This window comes from Dipodomys spectabilis, unplaced genomic scaffold (assembly GCF_019054845.1).
Source record: "Dipodomys spectabilis isolate Male_0828 unplaced genomic scaffold, ASM1905484v1 ptg000365l, whole genome shotgun sequence".
In the NCBI taxonomy this organism is placed as follows: domain Eukaryota; kingdom Metazoa; phylum Chordata; class Mammalia; order Rodentia; family Heteromyidae; genus Dipodomys; species Dipodomys spectabilis.
Genome location: NW_024871042.1, coordinates 930,589 through 956,636, shown reverse-complemented (window position 1 = coordinate 956,636; position 26,048 = coordinate 930,589). Strand labels below are relative to the sequence as shown.

The following is a 26,048-nucleotide window of genomic DNA, read 5'->3' as shown; positions in this document are numbered from 1 at the left end:
CTGACCTTTTCTGCTTGACCTAGACATATACTAGTTATTGCAAATAAGCGAAACCATGGGACCTATGTTTCTTTGGGCCTGGCTTACTTCACTGAATATAGTTTGTTCCAAGTCTTTCCATTTCCTAACAAATGGGGCAATGCCATTTTTTCTGATGGAGGCATAGAATTCCATTGTGTATATATATACCACATTTTCTTGATCCATTCATCTACTGAGGGGCATCTGGGTTGGTTCCATATCTTAGCTATGGTAAATAATGCTGCGATAAACATAGTTGTGCTTGATAGCTTTAGTATGGTCTTGTTTGTGATCATTTGGGTAAATGCCCAAAAGTGGGATTGCTGGGTCATAGGGGAAGCTCTATGTGGAGTCTTTTGAGGAATCTCCATACTACTTTCCAAAGTGGTTGAGGATTGCTATTTTTCATAGGATTAGTGCTAGTTTATTTTCCCAAGATCTTTTTACATTCTGTGTCGTGTATGTTCTACATTTGATATACATATCTGATATCACTTTATTTCTGTACCAGTAAAAATTGTACTAACAGGAAGTGGAGGTATGGCTTAAGTGGTTGAGTGTCAGCCCTGAGTGAAAAGGCTAAAGGACAAAACCTTGAGTGTAAGCAACTGTACCAGCATAAAAAGCAAAGCAATCAATGAAAAACCCAACAACAGTAAAACTGATTAACAGAAAAAGAAAAGTTGATATTTTCTAAGAGATATGGAGGCCCTGAGATCCATATAAGAATCAACTAGAAGCACCGGTGGCTCATGTCTATAATCCAAGTTACTCAGGTGACTAAGATCTGAGGATGGAGGTTCAAAGCTAGCCTGGACAAATCCTTGAGACTTATTCACCAGCTCCAATTAATCAGCAAAAAGCTGAAAGTGGAGGTGTGGCTAAAATGGGAGAGTACTAACCCTGAACAACAACAACAACAAAAAGCTAAGCCAGAGCACAAGGTCTTGAGTTCAAGTCAACTAGAGATCATGAAAATGAGCAAACTTGTTAGTTGATTTAAAAATAAAATCTCGGGGCTGGGAAGGCGACTCAGTGGTAGAGTGCTTGCCTTGCATGCATGAGGCCCTGAGTTTGATTCCTCAGCACCACATAAGAAGAGAAAAATGGAAGTGACGCTGTGGCTCAAGTGGTAGAGTGCTAGCCTTGAGTTGAAGAGCTGAGGGACAGCGCCCAGGCCCCACAACGAAAAAAAAAAAATCTCAAAATTGATGCTAACATGCAAAAGGGGCATAGATGAAAGATGAACAGTCCAAGATTAAGGCAAGGATCTCTTCAGAATCTCTCCTTACAATTTATAAGGAGAAAGTTTGAAAGAACATGCAGCCAACATGGAGGACACATACCCAGTGAGAATTAAAATGAAGAAAACAAAACTAGTGGGAGAGAGTCAACAGTTTATTTATAGGAGGGCTGGGTATGGTAGTTCACCCTTGTAATCTTAGCTTCTCAGGAGGCAGAGGTAGGGGGATTGAGGCCCAAGGCCAGGGTAAAGTTAGCATGAGACTCCATTTGCAAAAGGTCTGAGGGTATGGCTCAGATGGTAGAGCAGTGTGGAGATCAGAGTCTGAAGTTCAGATGTTAATGGGGGGAAGTAAGTCCTTCCCTGAGATCCAAGGGGATCTGTTGCAGGCTTCCTCCCAGTGCTGGTAGCTTTGTAAATCCTTAGCATTCTTTGGCTTGCCTTCTTTTCTGTACCTGCAGTCTCAATTCTCCCTTTAAGGATGCTGGTCCATGGATCTAGGGCCTGCCCTAAAGCATCCTAGTTTGAGTTCCTCCTCCCTAATGGTACTTGCTCACACCCTCTTTCCAATGAGGTCACTAACAGGCCTGGATGTGAGGACCTGGATAGATAGGGATGGGGAGGGGTGGGCAGGGAGGGGGACTCCATCCAGCCTACCATACCTAGCCACAAGAACTAGACTGGTATCACACTGCTCATCAGCAAAATTGGATACAAGGAAATAATGGAGTCATATTTCCAAAGCTCTGAAGGGGAAATGGCTTTGAACATAAATTATCATTCAAGTGTGAGGTTAAAATGAAGCCCTATCAGACAAATAAGGACTCAGAACATTTACCAGCCTTCCAATTCTTCTTTGGTAGAATTACTGTATTTGGTTATTGTGTTTCTCTCTTCTCCTCCCTTGCCAACAGAGAAAGAGTAACCCTGAATTGCCTGGCATTAATATGAAAGTATGTTTGCTTTATATTGTCTAGCAAATGATTACCATTACTTAGGCAAATATCGCTAGATTATGTTATGTGAGTGAAGAGTTGCCACTGTGTCCTCCATCCTAACATTGTCACTCTGCAAAGCCACCACTCCAACACTTTTAGCAGCACACACACACACACACACACACACACACACACACAATTTCTTGTAAATACAGTCCTTGACTTCTCAGTTTCAGAAATTATCAATTGATTTTCTTGTCTACAAAGAACCAGATATTGCTCTTATACATGCTCTTTACCCCTTCCTCAAAGACATCAACAACAGTTCCTTTAGTTAAGACAATATCATAATGGCCTCTGGCGAAAGTCACTATTGGATTCTTATATTAGTTTGGGAGTATGTATAGCATTTTCTTTTAAGTTATTTTATTTTTATTGTATTGTATTTATTTATTTATTCATTTTGATCGGTCATGGGGCTTGAACTCTGGGCCTGGGCGCGCTATCCTCAGCTCTTCAGTTCAATGCAAATGCTCTACCATTTGAGCTACAGCGTCACTTGTGGGTTTTCTGGTGGTTTATTGGAGATAGGAGTCTCACAGTCTTTGCTGCCTGGGCTGGCCTTGAACCACCATCCTCAGATCTCAGCCTCCTGAGTACTAGGCTTACAGGCATGAGACACCGGTGCCCAGCCATAAGTCATTTTAATACTAACAAATATCTCCATATAACAAGGTCCTATATTTGAAAAAGAACTCTGCCCAAAAATTATTTTTCTGCAGAATGATTGGTAGCCTCTTTAAAATGGTACTTTCACTGTCATAGAAACACCATTACTACATACTTAATCTTTTTTTGTGATTATCATGAGGACAGGAGCCCTATCTACATTGTTTATCGATTATTGACAGTAGTTAGCTAAGTAAATATAGACAATAAACATTTTGTTAATGAAGGGCTAAAGCTAAAAAGATATAATATGCAATGCATATGTACATTATATAATTATATTATTAATTACATGTCAAAATGCTAGCTACATATTTATCTATATCTACTTCTAAACAAGCCCATCATTAAAGCACTTGCATATACCTGCTAGAAGACTCTCCTGAGAACTTAATCTCATACCTTATGCACAGCCCTATAAAGGCTTAATTTCAACTCTTTTTGGTTTACAACATAAACAACAATAGGATTTTTAAAATATCCTGTTCCAATATTAACCTGCTAGATTTCTTTCAAACAAGCTTGTTCTCCCCATGTAAAAATTTCGGCAAGAGTGAATTAACTTCATGGTTAAGCTGTTTCCTTACCACCCTTAGTCTAGGCTGCTGTAGCAGGACTAACAGAAAACCTAAGCTACGGTCCTTTCCTGCAATGATTCTAGTCCATAACTAAGGATGATAGAACCTTCTGCTTCCTGGAGAAACTTAGGCCAATGTTATTGAATTTGTTCTCAAAGGATTTGGTAATGATAGAATCATAGTTTGGGGGCTGTGAGAAATCTTAGAGAAGAAAAATGCATCATTCCTTTGTTTGATATGACTGATGGTAACTTCTAGTTCAGACTTCTTATTAACTAAGGAATCACTAGACTGCTATTTATATATAAAAACTTTTAATATAAATATAAAAACTTTTAATTAGCCCAATGTCTTCTGTAAAGGAGAGTATTACAATATACTAGTTTTATAATATTTGTCCTTCTGCAGTATGGATTGAATGCTTGTCCCCACAAAATACATTATGTTGAAGCCCTAATGCGGAGGTATTTAGAACTGAGGCCATTAGGAAGCAATATGATTATGTGAATAAAGTTCTATAAAAGGATTAAATGTTGGCAAGAGACAGAGGAGGAGTAGGAGGAGCAGGGAAGAAGAAGGAAAAGGATGAGGGGGAGGAGGAGGAGGAAGAGGAGCAGTAGCATCATCTCTTCCTTCTTTCTTCTGTGCACCTCATGCAAGGATTCGGCAAGAAGAGAGCCATCTGCACACCAGAACAGAGCCTTCACCAGTAACTGAATCAGCTCACACCTCGACCTTACTTTTTTAGACTCCAAAGATATAGTATTTTTTATTTAACACATTTTATTGTAAAAATAGTGTATAGAGGGGTTACAGTTACATGAGTAAGGTAATGATTACATTTCCTATCAAGCATTACTACCTCCTCTTTTGTTTTTCCCCTACCATCCCTTCCCTCCCACTTCCCCAACTCCTCCCTCCCTCCACCCAAGTTGTAAAGTTCGTTTTCAACATAGTGTCTTGTACATCTCATTGTTACAATGGGTCAACCTGTATCCCTATTTAAGCATTTTGTTTTCCCCTTCCTCTCCCCAAATTAGGAAAGTGCATGTACAAGATGCAGGGCCCCAGAATCAAATACAATGAAAACATGGGTTACACTGTGGGGGAAGAACACACACAAAAAAGCAAAAAAATCACATAGTACATTATAAGTACATTAAAAACAATAGACCGAAAGAAAAAACCACTTGTGTCCCTATCTTGGGGTACATTTCGCTTAACATCATCTTATATGGTAATATGTACATAGCTTTTGACCTTTTCTGCTTGTCCTAGACATATAACTAGTTATCATAAAGTTCTGGTATTTTTTATAATAACCCTAAATTAAGACATCATCAACCTACTTGAACACAACTTGTTCAACTTTAATATTTGTACCTGACTTAAATAAGTCAGTTATCTTAGCATGTTTCTATGTGGAAGAGCTAATGTATAAAAAAAACGATGGGTAAATGAAACACTTGTAAGAAATATGAGCCAATTTGAGATTGCTAGAGATGCTCATATTTAATAGAAGTAGATAACTCTATGGGATGAAATAAAATGTAATGGGAATAGAGTGGAAGAGAGAATTCCCTAATTCCTCTAAGCATTCATTAAAAGGGCAACAAGTTAAAGAACAGTAAGACATCTCCCTGCCAGTAGTTCAAGGCTGGTTTTTGGAAGGACTGATCATACCTTTTGATAAGTGGCTCAGAATGATGGGAAAAATACTGGCAAGTACTCGTGTATAAAGAATCTCTCCATTCTGTTTACACTGTCTCTTTCTGGCCTTCTCTATAGAAATCATATTAGAATGAGGTTTTCACTTTTATTTTTCCTTTACTATTTGTTTAAAAAATGAGACATACAGCATAGAGGTAAGTGTTCCATATAAATTGGACCCATTTCTCTCAACAATCTTGTAAGGTAAGGTAGCTCTTAATATTCCCATTACATGGATGAATATTATTTGAGTGATCCTATTACTGATCTAAAATGACTGTCTTCGTTCACATTGCTATGAAATCAGAGCCTAAGTCAAAGTCTTAGATGTGGATAGTTGAGTTAGAAGGTTATCTGAAGAAGCAGTCTGAGAGTGTGAGAAGTATGAGAGAGAAAATGAAGCCAGTCATTGGAGCTGTTGCTGAGGCTACAGCCATGGACAGCCAGGGCTTAAGTCCACTGGGATCTGAGAAGGGTACAAGTATCTCCTACGAATGTCCACCCAAATGATCAAAGGGTGTGATAAGGTGAATCATACCAGAAGCCACATTTAGGTCGATGGAATATTTAAGTCTTTATTATATAGTTAGCAGGTTGCAAGCAGCCCATTGTTACAAAGGCCTGCTGCCCTCAAATACACATATAGTACAGCTAGGAAATAGGCTAGAGAAAAAGAAGGAACAAAAACAATACCAACAAACCAATTCTGCTCCGATGGAGAGCTGAATTGAGATGCCACGATGACCAGAAACCTGACAGGAGACAGGACACAATCACGGACCAGCAGCTGAGCTGGTCCAGGCCTAAATAGGGCCTAAGCAGGGGCGAATCCACAGGAAATTCCCAGTCCCAGGTACTGGATTGACAGGTTCAGTAACCTATCAGCCAAGTGCCCACCCTTGTCACCAGGGATCCGAGCATGCCTATCACCTCGGAGGCAGGTAATGGGTGGGGTGTTTCCTTCCCCCCAGCATAAAAGCAAGATGCCAGACCCTACCATCCACCATGTGGCCAATATGGCGCCGGCCAGATCTGGCCTCCTTACTTCTAGGGAAGAAAGTTTATCTCAAGATCCCGACCGTATTGGAAGTTGTACTTAGAGCATTATCACCCCATGCTTTAGGTCCTACTGGTATATAGGCAAGGAATGCCAGAGGTATATGGGACTATGGTAAGGAGGCTAAAAAATTTGCTCTGGCATTAGAACTGGGATGCTTTTCACTTGATGAGAACCCAACGTTGCACAGATTATCCTCCACAGATGTTTCTCAAATCAAAAAGTAGACAAAGGAATGTGGTACAAGACATGAGAGTCATATGCTCCGTCACACAGATCTACAATTCCTGAGCCTGGAAATAAACTAAGAAAATGGAGTTGCATCATCTATGCAGGTACTTTCCCTATATTCAGTTGTGTACAAAAAGCATCTAGAGAAAAGATGATTCTGACACCATTTCACTTGATGCCATGTCCAGAGCAAGTGATTATGGAGCTGTGAATTCTGCTGAGTGCTTCTTATTGTATAAGTATCTTAAAGCAAAGAGTAACATGGTGATGTTCCAGACTATGTTTTCAAACATCTGGATCTCAATTAAAGAAAGGGAAATTTGTTTCAGTTTTATAGAGTGGTGGGGGCAGGAGCAGCCTTGATGATATGCTTAACTGTATTTATTTTCTGGTCAATGGAGCTGTAACCACCATGCACTGGAACCCTAGGTATAAAGTGCTTGCCTTTCTACCACACAAATTGCATCACACTGCATCACCACAATTTTTTTCCTCTGCAAAATCTCTTCCATTTCATTTAAGATTATGCCGAGTGGTTTGCATGGACAAATGTTTACTTCACAGTCTAGAGAGAATGCATGGCCTGGCCACTGATCCAGAAATAGGACAAGCTGCTGGGAGGACACCAAGACAATGACTCAGGTGAATTACTCAAGACTGGACCTACAAGTGAATTAATGTGTGGATAGGGGTCTCCTATGCCAAGACACTGAAGTTCATTGTTCCTTATTGTTTGATAGAACGAATGCATTGAGTAGAAAATTAAGTGACTTAAAAAAATAATAAAAAGTCAGCATACATAATATTTTGAAGTCCAACTCCATAAACAAGTTATTTTTAAATTTGGGAAATCATGTTCCAGGGTAATTGTTTCAGTAATCATACCTACCCAAGCATTCTAAATTTGGGAAATCATGTTGCAGGGTACTTGTTTCAGTAATCAAGGAAAAATTAGTAACACAAGGAATGAAGAAATGGCAAGTGTTTAAATCAGCGGTTCTCCACCAAAGCTGCAAAATGGAATCATTACAAAGCTTTCTAAAATACATATGTCCAAATTCCAGTCAGATATTATGGTTTAATTTGTCTTAAGAATGATTAAGCCATTTTCAAACATTTCTCAGGAACTTCTGGTGTGTCACCATGTTGAGCAATAATGGCTTAAAGTACATTTTTAAATATCAACAGTGTTAAGCCAAGCACTGGTGGCTCATACCTGCAATCCTAGCTACTCAGGAGGCTGATATCTGAGGATCTCAGTTTAAAGCCAGTCAGGGTAGGAAAGTCCCTGAGACCCTTATCTCCAATTAACCACCAGAAAACTGGAAGTGACAGTTGGGCTCAGACTGGTAGAGTGCTAGCCTTGAGCAAAAGCGCTCAGGGACAGTGTGCAGACTCTAGGTTTGAATAACAAAACGACAGTGTTTCAAATATTAGAAGGGCCTAAAATCATTTTTTCCTCTAATTCAAATATTTTGATCAAAGAAAACAAATATTTTGATCATATGCTGAAGCTGAAAATACCTGGGCTATAAGTTTGTTTTGGGTCTCTAAAGGAGTCTACAATATGGTACTCACAGCAGCAGTATTTGCAAACTGCTTCCAGGTAGGTAAACTGGTAGCTGTTCATTTTATACTAACAATGGACTGCCAGGTGATCAGAGGATCAGTTTAACATTTTAAATGTGTTCTTTTGAGATAAAGCCCTGCAATGACTGGTACATGGCTGTATCCATAAATTCATTGATAATAAAGAAGCAATCTGCTACTGGATGTTTGCCCCCAAAGTATGCCTCCCTAAGTAAGCTTGAGGTCATTAAACAGTTGAAACAAGAAAAGAACATTGAGAAAAGAGCATCTGACTAGTGATTGTTTTGACTGGCACAGCCCCTTCACTTCCAGCTTCCTTTCTTTTATAGAAAAGTAAGTCCTCAATGAGATGTACAAGTCGTTATGTCAAAAAAAACGAACTTTACAACTCTAGTGGGAGGCGGGGAGGATCAGGTGGGGAGAGGTGGGGAGAGTATGGGAAGGTATGGGAAGGGGAAACAAAGAGGAGGCAACAGTGCTTGATAAGAAATGAACTCGTTATCTTGCCCAGGTAATTGTAAATCCTCGGTACGGTATTTTCACAATAAAATATAATAAATAAATTATTTTTTAAAAAGAAAAGTAAGTCCTGAGTTCATGACTTCTTGTGTTCCCTTTTAGCACCATCAGATCACCCCTTAAGAGAAGGCAGGACTCCACCTACTTGCATTTGCAAAGCTGACACAAGTCTGAGGCATGCCACTATCCTGTTACCACCAGAGTGACTTGAGATATAAAACGTAGATACAAGAGATGACACCCAATTTTTTCTTAACAATAACAATTGCAAAATCATTCTGTAATGTGAATGATAATACTTGCTTTTAATATTATTTTCAGACAAAAGGGGGAAAATCAAATCCTATTTATCCAGGTCAATTGAAAGATGCAATAACCAAGATAATAGTGATCCATGTAGAGCCACAGCATATTAAGTCTGCATAGACTTCTAGTTTTCAAAAACTTTAATAAAACCTACAAAAATACTCATAAAGGCTTAAACTATTCACCAATGGCTAGGATTTTGCTGAGCAATTATACACAGCATCATGGACATCTGCTATCATAGATAAAAATGTCAATTTTCTTCTAAGCTGATACCCATCTATGTAACTGATTTAGCATTTTCAACTAGATTATCTGAATTATTTTTTTCCAATCAACTAGTTTTAAGTTTTTTCACTTAGCAGCAAGGCATTTAATTATCTTGCTAACCTTTGTTCAGCTGCTTTACCAGTAATGACAGCATACATCCATCCTTTTACTTCCAAGTCTTTCTGTTTCCTGATTAGATTCTACTTAAATAGCATTGTGTTCCTTCAAATCCCTCCAAGATGAAGGATTTTCCCTTAAATTACCTGAAACCTGCTATTCTACCTCTTTACTATTCTGAGATACCTCATTCAACAAGCCTAAATCAATAATACAACTTCTTATTCCTAACAGGTTGAGGACATTACTTATCATCTCTATTAGTTCAAGTATACAGAACTATGCAAAGTAGATTTTGAAATACAAGACAATTGCCATGCATTAAAAAAAGTGAAGTTCCTTATATACCACATGTAAAAAGAAAAAGTTAATATAAACAAATTGCATCTTTGCCAAACTTCTATTAAGCATAAATATGCAATAACAAAAATATGTTAGTAATACATTGGAATGGTTTTGCCCTAAAAGTACAAAATGTATTAAAATATGTGTTTTCAATCTGATTATAAAATGTCATTTGCACCTGTCAGAGAAAGATTGGGTATCAAGAAAGGGATATAGTTGCTTCTTAGAAAAAAAGAAATGTGTTACATTTTTAAAAATACCACATACCTGAATTAAAAGATGAAATGGTAAAAAGGAGATGTTAGAGCTCAGTTGGCAAGAACTTAAGAAATAATTCAATCCATAAAATTCCCAAGCACTTCCAAGAAACATGGGAAGAACATTTCATGGTTAAGAAGTGTTACAAAAGTGAGAGAAAAGGGGGGAGGGAAAGTGGGAGAAAAACAAGGGAGGGGGTAACAATGTTCAATAAGAAATGTACTCACTACATTATGCAAGGCAAGCGTTCTACCACTGAGCCACCTTCCCAGCCCAAGCCATGAGACTCTTTTTTTTTTTTTTTTTTTCTGTCCGGTCGTGGGGCTTGAACTCTGGGCCTGGGCGCTGTCCCTCAGCTCTTCAGCTCAAGGCTAGCACTCTACCACTTGAGCCACAGCGCCACTTCCGGCTTTTTTTTTTTTTGCTTATGTGGTGCTGAGGAACCGAACCTAGGGCCTCCGGCTTGCAAGACAAGCACTCTACCACTGAGCCACCTTCCCAGCCCACTACATTATGTATGTATATATAACCCCTCTGTACATTACCTTGACAATAAAATTAAATTTTAACCAGACAGAGGAAAAAAAGTAGTTCCTATAAGAAACAGTTAAAAAGTCACGTCATCAGAGTCACACATTTCTCTTTGTAAAATCACAAAACTACTAAAGTAAACTATTCACATTCAGCCAACATGTAGATTACATTTTAGGAAATTAACCTGAAATAAACCTCTTGTTTTATCCAAAAGCAATTCTTAGACACTTGAAAAAATACACTGCTTGTAATTAAATACATCTGATACTGGATTGTAACTTTTTTTTTTGCATAGGGAGACCAAGGCTTAATTAATTAAATGCAATGCTGTTGTTGAGGATATTACAGTTTCAAAGGAGGGGTAAGGTCTACATGTGACTTTTTGCTACAAGCTAGAAAATATTGGACTCAACATGATTTCTGGGATTCTTAATGGATGAAATGACATTTTAGCAGAAAATATACTATGAGTCACCTGAATATAATTCACTTCAGTATTACCCTTTATGTTCACTAAAACACTAAAATTTCCACCCCTAATTTATAAAAAAAAAACATGCACATTTTTCTCTCTCATAGAAGTAAGCAGCCTCCACAAATAACTCTTTGTCCCTGACCACTTCCTACAATTTTTCAAGTATATTAAAAATTTATTAGGAATATTTTATCTATGAAGTTAAAGAATAGTACAATGTTCCAAACTACATGAAGCAAAAAAGTTGAATTTTTAAAAATCTCACTAATCTCAAATGTTATGTGGAATGTAAATACAAAAAATGAATAGAAAAGGTTCAAAGATTTGATAAAAATGACATTAAAATAAGGTGCACCCAATATATATTTATATATCTATCAATTATTATAGATATATATAACATAATACAAACCTCTATTCTAAGTATTTCCATATCTATAATCCTAACTATTCTGGAGGCTGAGATCTGAGGGCCCAGGTTCAAGGCCATAATGACCAAGAATGTCTGTAAGACCCTGATCTCCAATTAACCACCAAAAAGCTGGAACTAGAGTTGTGGCTTAAGTGGTAGAGCACAGGCCTTGAGGAAAAAGCTAAAGGACAGTACCCAAAACCTGAAAGTTTAAGCCCCAGAACTGTTACACACTGAAAAGAAAAAAAAAGCTCAACATCGTTTTCTCAATGTATAAAATTTTCGGAAAGTGACAAGTTATAGAACAGAAAGAATACCAGGTTATGCTTCAGAACTCTTACATTCTGGGTCTAGTTCAATAACAATTAGGGCAAATAAATCAGTCCAGCCATTTACAATAAGTGTTCTTAGGGTACATTCAGAGAACTGGAGTCCATTTCTTAGAGTTTACTTTTCAGTTTTATGATTCTAATTCATGGAATGAACTCAAGGACTTCTAGCCCCCAAATTATGGCTGTATAGTTCTAACCACTGTCTTAGGTATAAAACCATAATTCTAAAGTTTAGATTTAAATATAGTTATTTTAATCACTTCTACATATTGTTTTAAAGTTCAAAATGTGCTTTATAACTTCAGGCAAGTAATTCTTAACATAAAATCATTCATTGATACATATAACTTAAGATGTTTTATAAGCCCATTTCCTCCCTCAGGGCTGAGTATGATGTTTAAAAACTGCTTACATGTTTGCTGATTCCATTAATAGGACAATTATCTATAGCATTCACAAATTTGGAAATTCCTTTCTTAATATTCATCGCCATGAATGATTTGGCCATCCCATGCCCTTTGGGTTTAATAATATTGTCTTTGTCTAGCGCTGTGGCTCACATGGTAAAGCACCTGCTTGGAAAATACTAAGTCTTGAGTTCAAATCCTAGTACTTTTCTAACATGAAATGTTGTCTTAAGTAATATCTCATTAGTGATTAACTCCTTCAACATACACTAGCAGAGACTATCACTTGTAAATCATGCTCAAGCAGAGCTTCAGATTTTAAGATTTTTTTTTTTAATCTCCAAAGGAAGTTATTGACACAAACAACTAGACAATACTGACTAAATCTGAAAAGCATGGTGTTTAATATACAACAAATTTGTGGCCACCCCTGGGTATATTCTTAAAGGTTTAGTGAAAAGCTTGACTTATATATATATATATATATATATATATATATATATATATGTCCATTGTAAGTCTTTTTCACTCTTCTACTTCTGTTTTATAAGATACTGAAGATTTTGAAAATTGGGAGGGCTTTATGCTCCCCTGACCTCAGAGAGCCCTTATTGAACAGTGTTTGCAAACAGAAAGTCCAGATGTCCCTGCAAAGTGTCACATTCACGTTGGATCCAGGCCTTTAAATTATTTCCAAATAAGGCAAAATTCTGTCACACGTTACTGATTTAGGACCTCCATATTTTGCATTGTCTAAATTAATCAACTGGCTTCCAAAAGCAACGGTGCCATTAAGCAGCTCTGAGGCATATTGAAAGTGGCAGTTACATTTTCAATCTAGTAACAGAGATTAAAAAAAAAATTGAAATAGACTCTGGCAAGGGAAGCAGGCTCAGATAAAGGGCCTCTCATAAAGGGCTTCCTCAAATCTGAGAACAAATCTGTCAGGTGGCAGCAGGGCTTTGTGGTTCATGCCATCTCATTCTCTTTGTCTTTAATCACCCATGAAGAGCAGCAGCTCTGTTGCTATTGGCTATCAAGTCACATCAAAACCTGGCCCGAAATCTGCACATTTTGAAGGTTCTGCCCAAGCAGTTTAAGCTTCTGTGTCAATGTGAAAAAGAAAGGAATGGCATCCTTTCTTCTCTTTTATAAGTACCAATTATGTGGGTGGAAAACCTGAATTAGAAAATCAGAATACTACCAGGTCTTCCTGATTCATGAATAATAAACAATCATGTCTGGGAGGGGGCAAAAATCCCAGTATTTCACAAGATGTTATAACCTGATTCTGACGTTATAATAAAACAATGACACATTGAGGTGCATTAATATATACAGGCATTTTCATAGAAATAAAATTGTTTTCCAATATGCTCAGTATGCTTCTTGCAGCATTGTCAGCACCACTGAAGAGAAAGATAAATAATTGTGTAGGTAATCTTACTGCATTGAACTTAGGCAGTAAATGCCTATTATAAAGTTCACTGACCTGTATACATTTTCTCTTAAAATCACATTTACTTGTGTACTTTTTATGTGTCAAATTACAAATAAATTTGAGGGAAGAGCTGACACTAAACAAAGTGAAAGGAATGTACGTATCACCCGATGTGGAAGAAATAACTGTATTGTCAAAGCTCATAGAACTCATAAACTTTATAGACCATGATAAAGACAATTTGCCCCATGAAGGTTAGAAAGTGTTTGCAACTTTTTATCACTATCTCACAATACTGTGAAATTTGTGTAATCACTTAAACATAATAAAAAATTGCTATAAAAATATGCATGCCCACTGCCAGTGGCTCACACCTGTAATTCTAGCTACTCAAGATGCTGAGATCTGAGGATCACGGTTTATAGACAGACCAATAAGAAAGTACATAAGACTCTTATCTCTAGTTACCATCAAAAATCCCAAGTAGTGCTGTGGCTCAAGCAGTAGAGTACTAGCCTTGAGCAAAAAGCTCAAGGACAGTGCCCAGGTGCTGAGTCCAAGTCCCAGGACCCATGCACACATGAACACATACACACACACACACACAAAACACAGCACTCAAAATAAAAATACATTTAACACATTCATTATCCAAACAAAGATTTAAGCAATAGGAATTATAAACCTGCCCTATATTCATAAATACTCAAAATGTATTTGTGAAATGTATTAGACCAAATTCAATACAATATTTTTTTTGAAATGGGATGATTAGGATTCTGAGTGTCCATTAAAATTCATATGCTCAAATGAGGTATGACATGGAATAAATAAATAGTGTGTTCCTGAATGCTCACATGTGATCTCATGGCCTCTGGGCATTTGTGGGATTTTTCTCAAGGACCCCAGAAGGTCAAGCTATTTTTAATAATGATACTCTTTTCTCAAGAGGGTATAGTGAAGTACATTTATTAATTTATTTTTATTATTACAAATTGCCCCACACCTTTATAAAAAAAGAGGTGCACCTTATTCATAGTTTGGGAAGCTGGAAGTTTAAGGTCAGACCATGGTAAGACCCTAACAGCCGATGGCATTCTGGCAGGAGTCCATGTGGGAGCAAGAGATGTAAGGAAAGAAGGGAAGTCAAAGAGAGGTGGAGGGGCCAGAGTGAGGCTTGTGGAACAAATTTATCTTTATGGGAGCTAACCCAGGGGTCTCATAAGTACCACCAAGATCGTTTCTAAGGGCAAAACCTAATAACCTCCCACTAGACTTTCCTCTCCTCTTCATGGTCCCACAGCTTTTAAGAACCAAGCCTCAAATGAGTAAAGCATTGAGAAACAAACCACATCCAAACCATAGCACAATGTGATGCATGATACCAGAACCAATTGAATGCAGAAACAGATATTAGAATCGAGCTGTGCTCTTTTAACCCTGACATGAACGTGGTTTGTAAAACCTCACTCTTCTTATTAAATGTTTAATATGAAAAATAAATTAGAGAGCATAAGCCCCAGGAACATCTCATATTGTCACAGTCTTAGCCTCTGAACACAACAGTGAAACTGAATGCAGACTTGGTCATCACTGTTTCTTAGGATACCCTGAAACCCCAAAGCCTTCCTTGGATGTTTATCTTTGTGGACTCAACTACTTCACCAAGCATCTGGAATGTCAGCGCTGATGGAAGTGGAGATCTTTTCAGTTGGGCCTGGACTTTGGAAGTTGTCATTTGGAACCCTTCCCAGTCTTGCTTTTACCAGTGGGCCAAGGAAACGATGTGCTTTAAATGCGTCTAACCACCTCCCCACAGGTTTTTTTTTTGGGGGGGGGTAGAGTAAGAATCTAATTGTTGTTCATAGTCATTATTTTGGTGACTTTTTTCAACCATCTACTTTGTTGTACAGAAGAGGATATTTTCAGAGGGAAGGGATGATAGGGGAAAAACAGAGGAGGTAACAATGCTGAATAGGAAATGTACTCATTACCTTACTCATGTAACTGTAACCCCTCTGTATATTATTTTTACAATTAAAAAGTATTTAAAAATAGTTTTGTTCTTAAAAAAAAAGAACAGCAATAAATCTTTTCCAGGACCCATGATTCTATCCATCCCAAACTGGTAATAAAGTAATCTCACTTTGACAAATACATTAATATTTGGAAAACTATTTTCTCTAAGGTCTAATCCAACCATTTATCCCTAACATTCTCTGCTCAAGTGTTTTATAAATGTTTTAAAAAAGCAAATGTTTTATAAATGCAAATGCATAATATGTAAATTGTATAAATGTATAATTTATAAATTATGGTATAAATGTATAATTTATAAATTATGTTATATATATATATTCAGATCCTCAAGGTAGGTAAAGACACAGAGGATAAAGAAAAATCATTTATACTTGGGAGGCTGAGATTTCTACGGCCATACCACCTTGAACGAGCCCAATCTCGGAAGCTAAGCAGGGTTGGGCCTGGTTAGTACTTGGATGGGAGACCGCTTGGGAATACCGGGTGCTGTAGGCTTGGGAGGCTGAGATTGGGAGGATCATACCTTGGAAGCAGCCTGAATAAAAAGTTATCAACCAATAAGCCAGGCATGGTTGTTTGAACCTGTGGTCCAAACTATGCAGGAGGCACAGGTAGGAGAGGTCTGAGACATAACTAAGACAAAACATAATAAGACCAAAAAAAGAACTGGAGACATGAGTCAAGTGGTAGAGAACCTACCTAACAAATGCCAAAACAAAGGAGGAGGCTACAATGCTTGATAAGAAATGTACTCATTATCTTGCCCATGTAATTGTAACCCCTCTGTACAGTATTTTTCACAATAAAAAATAAATTAAAAAAAAAAAAACAAATGCCAGGCCTTAACTGCCACAGAGCCAGCACTACTACCACCAAAAAAAAAAAAAACAATGACAGGAAAGGAAGAAAGACAGACAGATATATATAGATGAGAAGATGAGAGAGAAAGAGAGGAAAAAAGAAAGAAGGAAAGAAAGAAAGAAAAAGAAAGAAAGAAAGAAGGAAGGAAAGGAAGGAAGGAAGGAAGGAAGGAAGGAAGGAAGGAAGGAAGGAAGGAAGGAAGGAAGGAAAAAGAAAGAAAAAGAAAGAAGAGAAAAAGAGGGCTGGGAAGGTGGCTCAGTGGTAGAGCACTTGCCTTGCATGCCTGCGGCCCTGGGTTCGATTCCTCAGCACCACATAAGCAAAAAGAAAAAAGCCGGAAGTGGCGCTGTGGCTCAAGTGGTAGAGCGCTAGCCTTAAGCTGAAGAGCTGAGGGACAGCGTCCAGGCCCAGAGTTCAGGCCCCACGACTGGAACCCCCCCCCAAAAAAAAAACAAGAAAGAGAAAAAGAAAGAAAAAGAAAACAAAGAAAGAAATTCACACTTAAAGTCTGTTCTTTACAGATCTGCTCCATGGGGCAGAAATCATTTCTTTTGTGCTGTGAGCATCCAGCAACTACTTATCTAATTAATAAGTGTTCAAATGAATAAAGAAATGAAATTCCTATGAGGAAGGACAGTGGTAGGCAATGCCATGATATGCTAAAGTTGGTTATAGTGTACAACTGTTACTTATTTGTAAGCTATCTAATTCTCCTAGATGCGGCAATAGTTTATTAAAACAAATTCTACACAACAAGTGATACAGCAAAACCCCAGCCCGTTTTCTGCTGACTCTTAATAATAGTCTGACAGTAGTAAAAGCAGAAGCTAGAATGTGCAAAGATTTTCTATTTTCACAGTGCTTTTGGCATTCTTATTTTAGCAACATATTCACTTTAAAACAAAAGTTTGGTACATGCTGATTATTTGGGAGACAGAGTTCCAGGAACTTGGCATACAACAGGAAGACAAAAGGTAAAAATCTCTGCTCTTATCATATTGGCATTGTTGTAAACATTCAATATATAAAGTAATATATAACCCTAGAGATTTGTGGGAGACACCAGCTCTTAGGTATTATTGGAGCCAATTATCATGTGAAAAAACTAAGGTCTGGTGCAGTTAAGTGACTGGGGACCAGAACTCATGGGGTTTCAAGAGAAGAGCCAAAACCCAAATCCTGATGATAATCCATGGATGTTGAGGTACTTTTCTCTGAAGCTGTCATTTTCTACAAATGGGTGGCATCAATAGAATTGATAATTAAAAAAAAACTGGAAATGGATTTCAGTTCACATTGATCTCATGCTGTAAATGTCTTAAAACTTTTTATTAGAGTAATACATCACTTATAATATCACACATATATAAGTGATATGTAAGTGCACTTAGAAGTGTAAAGCTTCATGAATTTTTATGAATCAAATGAACATATCCTTCTAATCAGCATAAAACAACCCAGGAAATTATTATTGCCTAAAGTCCACCCCCATGCCTGCTTCAAGTTATTCCATAGCCCTCAAAAAAATTCACTGTGCTGACTTCTAACAAAGATTAGCTTTGTCTGGTTTTATGCATCTGGTTGACTCTTACACATAATTTCTTTCAATGTTAATGTCAGTGAAATTCATCCACACTATCATGGGTATGTAGTTAGATATTGTTTACTCTTATTTAATTTATTTGCCTTTTCAAGTACCACTTGACATTTGGGTACTTTTTTTTTTTTGGCAACAATTGTAGATTCTTCCATAGTCTCCTGCTGAATACTCACATAGATTTCCTGAATGGCAAAGCTGGGTAATAAGGTAGTTGAATGTTCAGCTTTAACAGATATTCTCAAACTGCTTTCCAAAGTGGTAAAACCAGTTTACTCTCTCAACAGGTTTGGAAGACCTACCTATAAATATTTAAATTACATGTCAATATGCCCTCATAAACAAGATAAACTTAATGTATTTTTACAGAAATCCAGATGCGGTCAGCATATATTTTTAAATAGAACTAATCCAATAATAAATACACCTTAGGAGACTCCAATTATTACCCTCTTCATGAACTCAGGATCTCTCATTTGTTTGGCTTGCTTGCTTTGCTTCAACTATGCTGCACTCCAGCTTTTTACTGGATAGATAGAGTCCTTAGTATTTTTTTCTGCCAAGACTGGTTAAGAATTTCCATCCTAAAATCACAGCTTCCCAAGTAACTATGCTTATAGGCATGAGCCACAGGTACTTGGATACTGAAGACAATTTTAATGCCAAAAACAACTTTAGAACGCATGGTCGGGTACCTAAGTGCAATGAATCTCACTTGTAATCCCAGCCACTCAGGAGGCAGAAATCAGGAAGAGTGCAGTTTTAGACTAACCTCAGCAACTAAATAAATAGGAAATCTCTTCTCAATAAGCTGGGAATGACAGTGCCTGCCTGTGATCCCACTATGTGATAGGTATAGTTTGGTGGTCTTTAACTCGACCTAGCCCCAGGTAAAACATGGGAGACACTATGTAGAAAACTTCTGAAGCTTAAAAAGGGATGAAGGTATGACTCAAGTGCCTGCATAACAAGTGTGAGACCTTGAGTTCAAACTCTAGAGCCACCAAACACTAAGGGAGAAAAAAAAGCTATAGAATACAGTAAAGTAATGCCAAAAGATCTGACATCTCAGACTATCTGTAATAAAATGGATTAGCTAAGCAAGTCCACATTGAAATTAACCAGTCACTACAGTACAGCATGATTAGTCTCTTTCTTTCTTTTTATTCCCATATATTCATGCGCTCTTGAAATAATACACTGCCTTCCTCTGAAATGATAGGAAATATGTAATGTATAAAGACAAGGTGTTAGGCAAGCAAAGTCTCTAGGATATTGAACAATTGGTCTTTCTTAACTGTAGACAGAGGCTAGGATCATAATTTGCAGGGACAGCTGAATCCCCATTATAAGCTAAAAACATTCCGACAGTTTCTTTCTCTTCTAATTTTAATATAATGCCTATCAAAGGACTGTGAGCTGGCAAGCGTTTATGCATATTCTAACTCTGATGAATGGAACATCAGTAACACATGGGATGCTCTAGCATGTACAACATGAATCTTTTCTTCTTCTAAGCCTTCAACTAAAGTCCATGAAATGAAAGGGACCAACAGGTATTCTAAAAGCCAAGCGCATAATAGATGCTAAGTAAACTTCTAAATAGGTTAACTTTTTAAAATTAAGAGGGCTATAAACATATAAGGAAAACTCAATGTTCTCCAGGTTAATCCCCAACCACAATTATAATAAAACGATGCTTAAAAATATCTTTAATTATCTAGAATTTAGGACTTTCTCCAATCCTTATAGTGCATTTACAGATGCAGTAAAAATACTGCAGGAAATGAGAAATGAGAAATATTGCCTGTGTCTTATTACCTTAATAAGTGTTAGAAACTGTAGTAACTAGTCAGCAATCAACAGTCCAATTTTAAAAGGAAAATAGTAAGTCAGGTTCTTCTTTTTTTTAATTTTTATTTATTTTTTATTGTGAAAATACTGTACAGAGGGGTTACAATTACATGAGCAAGATAATGAGTACATTTCTTATCAAGCATTGTTGCCTCCTCCTTTGTTTCCCCTTCCCATCCCTTTCCATCCTTCCCCTGTCCCCCTCCCCACTCATCCTCCCGGTCCCCCCCCCCCCCGCAAAAATTGTAAAGTTTGTTTTCGACATAACAACTTGTACTTCTCATTGTTGCAACAGGTCCACTTGTATCATTATTTAAAATTGACTGCTGTATTCTTTTTTTCCCAGGCCTGGTTTTCTCAGAATATACTTCTGAAATGAACAGCTGAACACCTTATGAAATACTTGGGCAAAATTAATCTTCCTAGTTGGGGTTCTCCTCAAAGATAACAATTCAAAAGCCTTGATATGAGGCCAAGAAGTGTGCATTAAAAAATACATGTAAATACTAAACACTGGTGATTCAAACCTATAATCCTAGCTACTCAGGAGGCTGAGACCTGGAGGATTGGGGTCAGAAAGCTAATCTGAGCAGAAATGTCCATGAGACTACATCTACAATCAACAAACTGAAAGTTGGACTCAAGTGTGGCTCTGAACTGCAAGTGTGGCTCCAGTGGTAGAGTACTTGTCCCTCTGTGTGTGTGTGTGTGTGTGTGTGTGTGTGTGTGTGTGTGTGTGTGTGTGTGTGTGTGTGTGTGTGTCTAATAACCATTAGAACCATCTAATTTGTATTATAAATATAATCCTTGGCTCCATCTCAATCAGACTAAAGAACCTCTAAAGGAGGGACTAAGGAGTAAATAATTTTCACACTGTTCCTTAAATAATTTGAACAAACAGGAATGTTTGAGATACTGTTATCTGACATGCTTTCATTGTAATTATTAGTCTTAGATACACAAAGAGTTTAAATTTCACTCTCAAATTTTCATAGTAGCTCCTCTTGATCTTTTTCCATGACTAAAACCAAAAAACATCACTCTTCTCTGAGCCAGTCCTCTTCACGTTTTTCTGGCTGTATTGCTTCACTGCTGTCTAGTATTGTCTCTAGTATTGGGAGTAGAAATTTTACCAGTCAATATATGCTGATGGCATTCTGGGATTCCAACCCTATAAAACTACTGCTAGTCAGACTAATGCCATGGCATCACTTTTGTTTTAATTAGCATAAATTGTACAAAGTAATGAGTTTCATTATGACATTTCCATGTATGCATCATTTCTATAGATGATTTTTATCCTACATTTTTCCTTGTAAATCGATTTTATTGGAGCAAATAATGACTCAGAAAACTCTATGCTGCTTGCTATGCCACAATTAGTTTTTCATTTTTCTGTGGACTATTTTGACTTTGGGACTACAGAGAGTGCTACTAAAAATAACTCTTATTCATGTTTTGTTGTTTCTATTCTTTGTTTTGAGACAAGATCTCACTATATAATCCAAACTGGTTTTGAACTTACTACATAGTGTAAAGATAGATTCCAATTTGAAATCTTCCTGTCTTTCCCTTATGAGTGCTGGGATTCCATGTATATGCCACTGTGCCAGGCTCTTGTGCATGACTATGGTGAGTATATGTACTTAAGTCTTTTGGTTGTAGACATGGAATGGAATTGCTCTTTAATGGGTAGGGATATATTGTGCTAACTAATAGCATTCTAAAGTAGTAGCAAATCAACAATAGGTCACCCCAGTTACTAGAATGCTTGACATTATTGTTTTTTCTTTGTATTTTCATTACAAGCATCAATTGCAATTTTTACTCGTATTTTCTGTGGCTGGGTTCTGAACAGTTTACCATATGAATGTGTTTAGGATTCAATTTCCTCGTGGATCTACCCTTCAGCCTAAAAAGCACATAAGACCTCTGGCTTCTAAGATGGAAGTTCTTGTATCAATTCAGCCATATAAAACATAATTACACTGCCTCTGAAACAAATGTCTAACCCCATTTTACTTTGAATATATAAGCACAGACCAAAATAATGAATTCTCATGACTCACGAATAATTTCAACTTCATTAAAACTCACAAGAAAAAACAAGAAGACTTAAATATTGGCACACTGCTAAAGCATGCCTAGTAGAAACTTTGAGAGAGACTGAGGGATCATTAAACTGAGCTGGGAGGAAATGGTATAAGCTTGGAAACATAGAAAGTCTTCATTTTTTTAACCTTCTTTGCTGCAAATGTCTACAAACAAAGCATCATGTTTCAGTAACAACACAATACCTATACTATAAACTAATGTATTTATGAAAGCAACATAATTTTATTTATTTATTTATTTTGGTCGTGGGGCTTGAACTCTGGGCTTGGGTGCTATCCCTGTGCTCTTCAGCTTTACCGCTTGAGCCACAGCGCCACTTTTAGTTTTCTAGTGGTTTATTGGAGATTAGAGTCTCATGGACTTTCCTGCCCATGCTGGCTTTGAACTGCAATCCTCAGTTCATAGCCTCCTGAGTAGCTAGGATTACAGGCATGAGCCACAACAAAATTGTAATTAGCACTTAGAATGTGAATTCTCAATATTATACAAAGCCTGATGTTATTTTTCATTCTCATTATATGCTTTTTATAGTTAAAAATAAATAAATAAAAATATAGCATAAATTTACCCAGAAATATCACTCTTTAAAAACTTTGTGTTGGGACTACCACCCACTAATGAGACATCTCAAAGACACTGAGGTAGACAGAAGACTGGTAAGAATTGCTGTTTGAAAGAAACTTTATTTTCCTTTTTAAAGAAAAATGAATATCAGATTGACATACTGCCGAAATACCTCTCCTTGACACTCCATAGCATTTTGTGTGTTCCCTCATGGTTTGGTAACCTTAAAGCTGATGGGGACTTTAGTCAGTTTATATGGAGAGGGGTTAATTTGAGAATGAGGAGCCATATAGCTAATCTACTATGCTAGACATGGGAGCAGCTGTTTAGGATGAGATTAGAGAGTAGAAAATATCTCTCACATACCTGAAATATTATAGATTCAAGGGAGAACTTAGTGCAATTCCTTAGGAAGGCAAAGTTATAGCCCAACAAAACGAATACAGGAAACAGTTACTCCGAAGAGGTGGGGTGGGGTCAAGGGAAGAAGATGAAGAGGGGAGAATGTAGTCAAGAATTCAATGTATATACTACAAAATTAAGAAAAGTAAGGGAAAGGGTGGGTTGAGAAGGACGGGTGAGAATGTTGGAAGTGGAAATGTTGATCAAGAGGCGTTATATTCATGAACTGCTTTATTAAACGGCAATTCCTTTGTACATCTATTTGAAGATGATAAAAAAAATGCATGTTGGTTTTCAGGAAAGCCTAAATTTTCAGTGCATAATCCTTCCCTGCCCTCACCCCAAAATTAGACTAATGTGATCAAAAGATTAACTAAATTAGGAGAAAGTTTACTAAGTAAGGTTTGTGTAACACAAATCCATATAATAATTTTTTCTAATTATAATGATTTCATGTTTGAACAAACTCCTTTCTTCTGAGCTGATGAACATATTCAGCATTAAATTAAACTGTTTGAGTAAGTTAAGCAATTACAACAAATTAGAAAACAGCCTCTGTTGCTGTCTAAACCACAAAGTTGTCTGGAATGCTTTCCAATGACCCACAAATGGAACAATAAGAAGGATGCTAAAAGGTACTGTCAAAGGAACCGCACACTAAATGATGCAAGCTTTGCTTAAATCCATCTAAACAAAGGCGACAAATTGCTCTGTCATGCATTGGGGACCCTTCTTGTAAAGAAGTCATAACGAGATCCTTGGCCCTGCTGCAGTGTCAGCTCAGATCAAATACAAATGAGTAACCTCTAACCCAGTATCTTTATTAAATTATCATCTAGTTCTTTATAAATCTCATCAAATTATTTTCATTTCCATATTTTCTTTTTTACGAGAAAAGGAATATAGATCATATAAGACTAACATAAATGTGCTACTACTCTACTGATTATCTCAAAACCTTATATAGGATGTAATTTCTAAGGACAGCGCTGCTTCAGCTTTAGAACTAAGCACTTTTGAATACCTTTCTGGTACTCAGCAGAGCTTATAGAAACTCTAATACAACCCTTGTATACTATCTCCCTTCCTACCTATGCTATTTACAGTGAAAAGGGAAGGTCATGGAGAGCTTAACAGACACAATTAGAAGTTCAATTTCTAACTTGTTATACAAATACAATAATTGGATTGAATACTTCATTTTCTATCCAAGCATCTGGCATAATTTCAATTCCAATGAATGTGTTTTCTTGAATTTTTGGTGTATTTCCTTTTCTTCCTTCTTTCCTTCCCTTCCTTCGCTCCCCTCCCTTCCTTCCCTCCCCTTCCTCCCTCCCTCCCTCCCTCCCTCCCTTCCTTCCTTTCTCCTTCCTTCCTTCCTTCCTTCCTTCCTTCCTGCCTTTCTTCCTTCCTTCCTTCCTTCCTTCCTTCTCTCCCTTCCTTCCTTCCTTCCTTCTCTCCCTTCTTTCCTTCCTTCCTTTCTTCCTTTCCTTCTGAATAAAGGCTTTGTGCTTCATAGTCAGGAGTTTTACCACTTGAACTATGCCCTCAGCCCTTGTATTTTATTTTGTTTGAAATAGACTCTCACTAACTTTTGCTGAGCTGCTCTCAAACCTCCTGTTCCTATCTTCCAAATAGATGGAACTATAGGCATACATCATTGTTTTTGTACCAACAGAAAAATGTTTACACAAGTAGACTTTGAAAGTGTACGTCATTGGGGCTCAGAAGGTGGCTCAGTGGTAGAGAGCTTGCCTTGCATGCCTAAGGCCCTGGGTTCGATTCCTCAGCACCACATAAGAAAAAAGCTGGAAGTGGCGCTGTGGCTCAAGTGGTAGAATGCTAGCCTTGAGCTGAAGAGCTGAGGGGCGCTCAGGCCCAGAGTTCAGGCCCTACGACCGGACCCAAAAAAAAAAAAAAAAGAAAAGAAATTGTACATCAGCTTTACAGACTGGGACAACAATCAAATCAATTAGCAAGCAGGCACTGACTAACCAGAACAAACATGCAGCCAATCAAAATGATCATCACCATAAATAACAAGTATGGCCATGCTACTATGCTCTGGCTGAAACACAGTCCAACAAAGTATGTTCCTCCCATATTATCTGTTGATCTTCACTGGTGTCTGTTGTTCAATAATCTACAACAAGGTATACACATGCACATATACACACACCCACACTTGCGTTTTCTCTTTTATTTGCGTACATTATATCATCATTTATACACCTAGCTCATTTATAAACCTAGCTCATTGTTTTTAATATCATTGCAATATTTCATTCCTCTATTAACAGGTTATTCCTGTATCAATACTTACTGTATTTTCACTTATCCCAACAAATACAATTCAAGTGCATATCACCTATATATGTGATTTTATGTACTAATGGTTCTCTTGTTTTTAACTCTGGTAAGTAAGAGGGAAAAGCAAAGGAGGAGGTAACAATGCTCAATAGGAAATGTACTCATTACCTTACTCATGTAACTGTAACCTCTCTGTACAGTATTTTTACAATAAAAATATATGCCAAACATGAATATCATCAAGTCCTAAGATATGTGTTTTTTTCTTTTTAAGTGACTAAATGAGATCACCCTCCCCCCACAAAAAAAAAGATTATAATAATCTTCATCATTAAAGCTCCTATACTAATCAGCAGGATTAATACTGCTGGACTGTGGGTTGAGTTTCCTGGAAAGTAGCCCTTTAGAGTTATCCATCCTGGAGCAAGAAGGTTGGACTTCCATATCTCACCTGGTGAGTCACTGCTTGCAGGCAATCTTTAGGGAGAGGCTCTGATCTTTCACAAAGCAACTTTTTTTGAGCAAAGTTCTTGGAAAGGGGAATCTGATGAAAATGATCTGCCCAAACTGCTAGCAGCAGAGGGAATACTAACTGTGATCCTGAAGGCGTATCTCATTCTCTCATATAGCTAAAATAACATCTCACTTGCTTTTGATTTTTGTTTTGCTAATTACAAATACCAGAGTGTATTTCTGCATGCTTATTGGCTGTTTGAAATCTCTCTTTTGTAACAAGCTATTCAACACTTCTCCTATTTCACCCATTTCTTTTTGGGTCCTTTGTTTTCATGT

General features: G+C 37.3%; 1 protein-coding gene and 1 pseudogene across 1 annotated transcript in view; one reads left to right on the top strand and one right to left on the bottom strand.

Moving 5' to 3' along the window:
• The window catches only part of Macrod2 (mono-ADP ribosylhydrolase 2), a 1,713,649-nt gene that overhangs the window by 1,256,853 nt on the left and 430,748 nt on the right, over positions 1–26,048 (bottom strand). The window lies entirely within an intron of this gene.
• On the top strand, positions 15,940–16,048 carry LOC122096152 (annotated as a pseudogene).